Source organism: Penaeus japonicus, unplaced genomic scaffold (genome assembly GCF_977035675.1).
Source record: "Penaeus japonicus unplaced genomic scaffold, GWHDUDI00000001_assembly GWHDUDI00000015, whole genome shotgun sequence".
In the NCBI taxonomy this organism is placed as follows: Eukaryota; Metazoa; Arthropoda; class Malacostraca; order Decapoda; family Penaeidae; genus Penaeus; species Penaeus japonicus.
In genome coordinates, this window is record NW_028234417.1 from 16,378,236 (window position 1) to 16,384,970 (window position 6,735).

The 6,735-nt window shown below is 43.0% G+C and overlaps 1 pseudogene; it reads left to right on the plus strand.

Moving 5' to 3' along the window:
- The first annotated feature begins 744 nt into the window (after positions 1–744).
- Positions 745–1,872, plus strand: LOC147470377 (uncharacterized; annotated as a pseudogene).
- The last annotated feature ends 4,863 nt before the right edge of the window (positions 1,873–6,735 follow it).

Below are 6,735 nucleotides of genomic sequence, written 5' to 3' on the forward strand. Positions count from 1 at the left end.
GGAAAAACGGAAAACATATAGAGATGGTGGGACAAGGTTGAACTCTATGGGCTAATGCAGGGATATTACCCTAATGCACAGAAAACTGTGCTGATTGTAAAGCCCGAAAAGCTTGAACTTGCCAAAGAAAAGTTTAAAGACATTAAGATAAAAATAAAAACAGGTGGAGAGAAACACCTAGGGGCAATACTCGGCCCAGTACATGAGAGAGAAAAGTTCATAAAAGACAGGGTCGAGGAGTGGGTTATTGAGATCCGTAGGCTGGCAAAAAATAGCTACCATCGAACCACACGCCGCCTACACCGCCCTCACACTTGGAATCAGGCATAGATGGAACTTCCTCATGAGGACAGTGCCAGGCATTGCGCATCTCTTGGATCCCCTCGAAAAGACACCCAAGAGGGAACTATTACCAGCTCTAACTGGAGGTCGCAACCCAACGGACGCTGAAAGGTCCATCTTTGAATTGCCGCCCAGAAAAGGAGGCCTGGGGATACCAAACCCCTGCAAGCTAGCAGAAATAGAACATGAAAACTCCATTAAGCTTACTGCAGCCCAACAAATAATAGATCAAAATGAACATGGGGAAATAAACCTAGCAGAACAACAAAAAATAAAATAAAAACAGAGATAACAAGAAACAGGGAACAAAGGCAAGAAGAACAGCTACACAGCCTCATGCAACAACTGCCAGAGGATGCCAGGAAGTGGGAGCATCAAATTGGCTCACCACCTTGCCTATACGAGCGAAGGGGTTCAGCCTAAATAAACAAGATTTTACTGACGCCCTCGCTCTAAGGTATGGCTGGCCCATGGATGGTCTTCCTCAGCACTGTGCGTGCGGCTCTCCCTTCGACCCAAACCATGCCATGATCTGCAAGACAGGTGGTTTTGTGGTCATACGGCATGATGAAGCGAGAGACCTCACTGCTCAGATGCTGAGAGAAGTCTGCCATGACGTCAGAGTGGAGCCTGAGCTACTCCCCACTGGAGGAAGAAATTTCAACCTGAGATCGACGAACACACCAGACGACGCTCGCCTTGACGTCAGCGCTAGAGGCTTCTGGGCCAGAGGACAGAGGGCCTTTTTCGACGTCAGGGTATTCAACCCCATGGCCCCCAGCAATAGGGGCCAGCAGCTGAAAGCGGTCCACATCAAACATGAAAATGAAAAATTAAGGGAGTACGGGGAGAGGATCCAGGAAGTGGACCAGGGATCCTTCACTCCCCTCGTCTTCACAACCTCAGGAGGAATGGCGCCGAGGGCAACAACCTTCTACGCGATCTTGGCACAGCAGCTCGCCGATAAGAAACACCAGCCGAAGAGCAATGTCATCGCGTGGATGAGATGTCGTCTGTCATTCTCCCTCCTGAGATCAGAGAGAGAGAGAGAGAGAGAGAGAGAGAGAGAGAGAGAGAGAGAGAGAGAGAGAGAGAGAGAGAGAGAGAGAGAGAGAGAGAGAGAAGAAACAGCAGCCGAAGAGCAATGTCATCGCGTGGATGAGATGTCGTCTGTCATTCTCCCTCCTGAGATCAGAGAGAGAGAGAGAGAGAGAGAGAGAGAGAGAGAGAGAGAGAGAGAGAGAGAGAGAGAGAGAGAGAGAGAGAGAGAGAGAGAGAAGAAACAGCAGCCGAAGAGCAATGTCATCGCGTGTATGAGATGTCGTCTGTCATTCTCCCTCCTGAGATCAGCACTCCTTTGACTTCGAGGGACGCGGTCTGGACCACCACCCTACACTAGTGTCAGGGACACAGACTTCGAGGATACTGTGCAAGAGTGTAGATTAGGTGAAGCCATTTAATGTATATTTTGTACATATTAAATAGATATATGTAAGAAAGATGGATGCCAGCCACAGTCATTAGCGAGGTCGAGGCCAATGAAATATATTATGAAGTGTAATAAGGGCATTTCACAAGACATCTTCCTGTAACAGGAATGGAGGCTGATTTCACTTAATAAAAAAAAAAAGGAGAGCAGAAGGAAGGATAAGACAAGAGGCTATTGCAGTACTTAGTTGCATAATACCCAACACAAACTACCTAAGAAAAGCAAAAGTCTAGCAGTTCTCGGAATAGACTACAGGCGTTATCTCGTAAACAAAAAGGTGAGAACAGAATGTACTTTGCAATGAGGAAATTATAAACAAAGATGTAAAATGCGATTATATTTTTTTCTTTAGTAAGAAATAATCAAGCACAGTGTAATAACAATAAAGCCTTTATTTCTGTTTTGAGTGCTACTTTGGGGAAAAAAAAGAAATTTAAGAACTAATATATATGGCAAACTGCAAAGAAACAAATGTAGCATAAATGAATATCTAATACGCAGGATACACAAAGCGCGAATTATATGCAAAAAAATCAATAGTATTTAAATCATCATAAAAAAAGATAAACAGTTCTCCTAAGAAGGATAAACTCAGACACATAGCCCTACGCCACAAGCATGCATGTTAACAACTAAACGAATCTGATTTGCAAAACACATACAAGCAAACGATCGTAATGCGCGGGCGTGTGTGTGTGTGTGTGTGTGTGTGTGTGTTTGAATTTAAGTGCGTGTGCGTGACTGTTTATGCAGTTGTATACCGATTTATTAAAAAGAACGTTATTGCAAAATTGGCACACTCGAGAACTGGCCTCTGTATATAAGAAATGAGATGCATTGAAAACCGTCTACATAAATAACGCTTTACAATAAATTTACTTGCATTAAATTGCAAGATTTCCACTGTGGCTCATTTGTCTCTGGAGAGCACTCAGGTACGGGTGTGGTAGTGGAGGTTCGCTTTGGTCTAGATAGGGTCTCCTGTGAAAAATGCCAGCTTTGTGCACGAAGATGAGCACATATCTCATAGCTGGAGGAAGATAAGAAAAAAAGGGAGGAAGAGGCGACAAGGAGGACGGGGATGGGAGAATAAAACAGAACATAAGCAAAAAAAATGGGGGGATCGGTATGTGTGTGTGTGTGCTTGCATGCGTGCGGGTATGAGTGAAATTCGTTTTGCCTTCGACGTAGTTCAAGTCCTCCAGTTGCATGTTGCAATGCTGTGGTATCGGCGTATCTTAGCGGCATGTCTGCTTTTGCGAGGGATCACAAGACTTTAAAAGCCATATACCTTGACAAAACTATTTACCATCGACTAGTCACCCTTTACATCCAGGCCAACGAGTGCACAGACACACATGCACACATGCAGTGACCATATGCATGCAAATATTCATACATACACACAGAGTGAACATTCATACATACAGGTATATGCATAAGTGCTTAAACTATTTTCATTTTTGAATTCTTATTGAAGTATAGATGAATGTATTTTCTGTGAACATACCGTAAGTATATATATATAATGATTCATAGGATGATGATATAATTTCAAAATGCCGATGCTAACCTTGATATGAAATCCATGAGGATTTCGTGTATGCATTTTGTAGTGGGTAATCAATAAACTCCGTAGAGCTTGCTATAGATGTTTGATATGGAAGCGTGTTACCCAACTACGCGTCATTATTGAACGTGTGGGTCTGGCGCATTTAAGATAAGATCACTCTCGGGTGTAAGAAAAGAAAGCTCATCCCGTAGCCACCATTAAAACAAAACTGAACTGGCTGATTTAAAAGGCGACATTTAAAAAAAGGAGCATCCATATTATACATTTATAAGCACAGCACGAGAAACTCAGCCAGGTAAAAATCCCAGAGGTCGTCTGCCACTACACAAGTCTCGAAACCCCCTCCCGTTAGCTGCCCTGGCCTGACCTTTTATGTGGCAGTTTCCCGCGCTTATGGTGAGGTTTTACCCATAATGCAATGATTTATTATCAAAAATGAAAACGGTGTGTCTTAAAACAAACTGAAGATACAAAAAATAAAACTAGAAATAAAACATATACAAAAAAGGGCAAATAAAAGACTTAAAGACACTAAAGTAGGAAAAAGTGAAAGAAGGGATCCGAGTGGAGAAACAAGACAAAACAGGAAGAGGTAAACAGATGAAAAATGAAGGTAAGGTGTTATAGTCGAAGGAAAAAAGACAAGATCAAGGGAAGGTAAGTAAAGAATATAAGGTAAGCAGTGGATAAGTACTTGTTGTGTAGAGTAGTGAAAATGTAGACGTAGACGAAGAACACGGAACAATCAGAAAGGTAAGTCAAAGGAACATAAAAACGTACTTTATCCTTATTAAAAATAAACACACTCACGCAGAACAGCAAAGCCAAATCATCTTGCAGGGCGGAAAGGTCCGTAGATTCTTTCGTGACGTCAGGGGACAGGCGGCTCGGAATCTACGGGATGACCCGCCTGATACCAGGGGATAATTCACTACACACTTAGATATGCATATACAGATACTTATGTGCATGTGTATTAATGTATCTGTGAATGTATCATGTGCATACTCTCATGTGCGCCTCCTCTCCCTAGCTTCTCTTCTCTCTCTCCTCGACTCTCAAAGCTCTCTCATCTCTCTCTCCAGCTCACTGCGCTCTCTCTCGCGGCGCTCTCTCTCATTCTCTCTCTCATCGTCATCTCTCTCGTATCTCTCTCTCAGCTCCATCCTCTCAATCTCTCTCTCTCTCACTCTCTCTCTCTCTCTCTCTCTCTCCTTCTCTCTCGTCCACTTCTCTCTCTCATCAATTCTTATCTCTCGCATCTCTATCTTCAAATCTTTTACTCTCTCTCGATCTCTCTCTCTCTCCTTCACCTTTGTGCGTCACTCACGTCCTCTCTCTCACCTTCTTTCTAGATCTCTCTTCTCTCTCTCTCTCTCAGTCTCTTCGTCGGTCCAGCTCTCTCCTCTCTTCTCTCTCTCTGTCTCTCTCCGTTCACTCCTCTCTCTTTCACCCGCCACGTCACTCTCTCTCTCTCCACTCTCTCTCCCCGCTGTCCATCCTCTCTCTTCACATCACCTCTCTCTCATCATCTCAACTCGATCTCTATGTCTCACTCTCTTCACTTCTCTCTCTCTTACCTCCATCTCTCTCTCATCTCGATCTCTCTTCACTGCTCGTTCTCTTTCTCCATCGGTGCCTTCGTCTCTCGAGTGGCGCAGTCTCCTCACCTCTCTCCACTCTCTGTCTCATCTAATATCGACTCTGTCTCTCTCTCGCTCTCATCTCCTTCTCTCTCATCTCATACGCCTCGTTGTCTCTCTCTGTCTCTCTTTCACTCCATATACCATCTCTCTCTCTCCTTCACTCTTCTGAACGTAGATGATGTTAGAATGGTAGTCATACATACGATACGTACATATATAATGATAACGAACGATACCTACATACATACATATCATACAAATAGTATATTATATATAAATATATTATTAAAGTAATATATATATATATTATACTATATAGATATATACTAGAAGGTATATTATAAGCAGTGATATCATAGCATATATACATATTTATGTATACGCATAAACGTGTGCGTGTGAGTGTGCGTGTGGATGTGCGTGTGCGTTGTGCATGGTGCGGCGCCACGCGTGCGTACGGCGGTGTGGCGTACGCATGTGTCGTAGCCCATCGTGTCGTATTATATGATGCGTATACATGTATTCTGTACGCGAAGTGCTTATACGCAATAGGAGGCCGTAGCTAAAGGCGTGATGCGTTTGTGTACAGAGAGATACCGAATTAACCGAGCCCGCTCAACGGGCACGCTCTTTGTACATTCTTTTTATTTATCAAACGAATTTTATATTCTTGTTTAATTGCTTGTTACTCCACGCTCACTACAGTATGCCATCGGAAATTTCCAGTGTCCGGCAAAATGTCCTCGGCACTTAGAGTTCGCCCACGGAAAAAAATGGAAAGATCATTAAGTCATGCTCTCCCCCGTTTTTCTTTTTTCTCTAGGTTCAAGGAACTATGATTAAACGTCTCCTCGTCATCTCTCTCGTTCTCTTCTCTCTCATATCATTCTTGCTCCTCTTCTCTCCTCTCTCTCTCTCTCTCTCTCTCTCTTCTCTCTCTCTTCTTAGTCTAGCTTTCATCTTTCTCTCTCTCTCCATCCACTTCTGCGCCTCTCTCATCTCTCCTGTCCCTCTCTCTCTCACTCGTCTCTCTCTGCTTTCTCTCACCTAAATACTCTCTTTCCACACAACGACTAGACACAGACACACCCAACACACACAGTCTACACCACAACCTACACACTCAGACGGACCACACACTAATGAACCAATAGTCGCAACACACAAATATATATATATTAATAATTATATAGGGATTATATACACTATATATATTTATACATATATATAATATACACTCTCTCCAGCTCTCTCTCTAACAAAGTAACCTCTTACTATTGCAAATTTCAATGACGGAACGAGTACTTTGCGAGGAAATAAACTGCAAGGCTCTGGCCACTTCTCAAATCTCTCTCGTTTTCACCTGTTTTTTTCTTTCAGATAGGAATCTCCAGTTTCCTTCCAGACGATCCTCTGTAAGGTCTTTAATTATTATCGTTTCCCTCCATCCTTTCTCCCTTTGGGCGACCCGCTGTCACTGTCTCCAGCGCTTTTTCCTCACTTCCTTTTGCTTTTCCTCCTTTTATTTTTCAGTCTCCTTCTGCCTCCCTATCTGTTTTATTATTTTGTCGGTCCCTCTTTTCTCTTATCAACAAGCCCTCTTTATCTATTTTTTTCTTTTTCCCTTTTTCCTGTTTTCTTTCTTCTCTTCTGTCTCTCAGCTCATTCTCACGTCTCTCATTCTT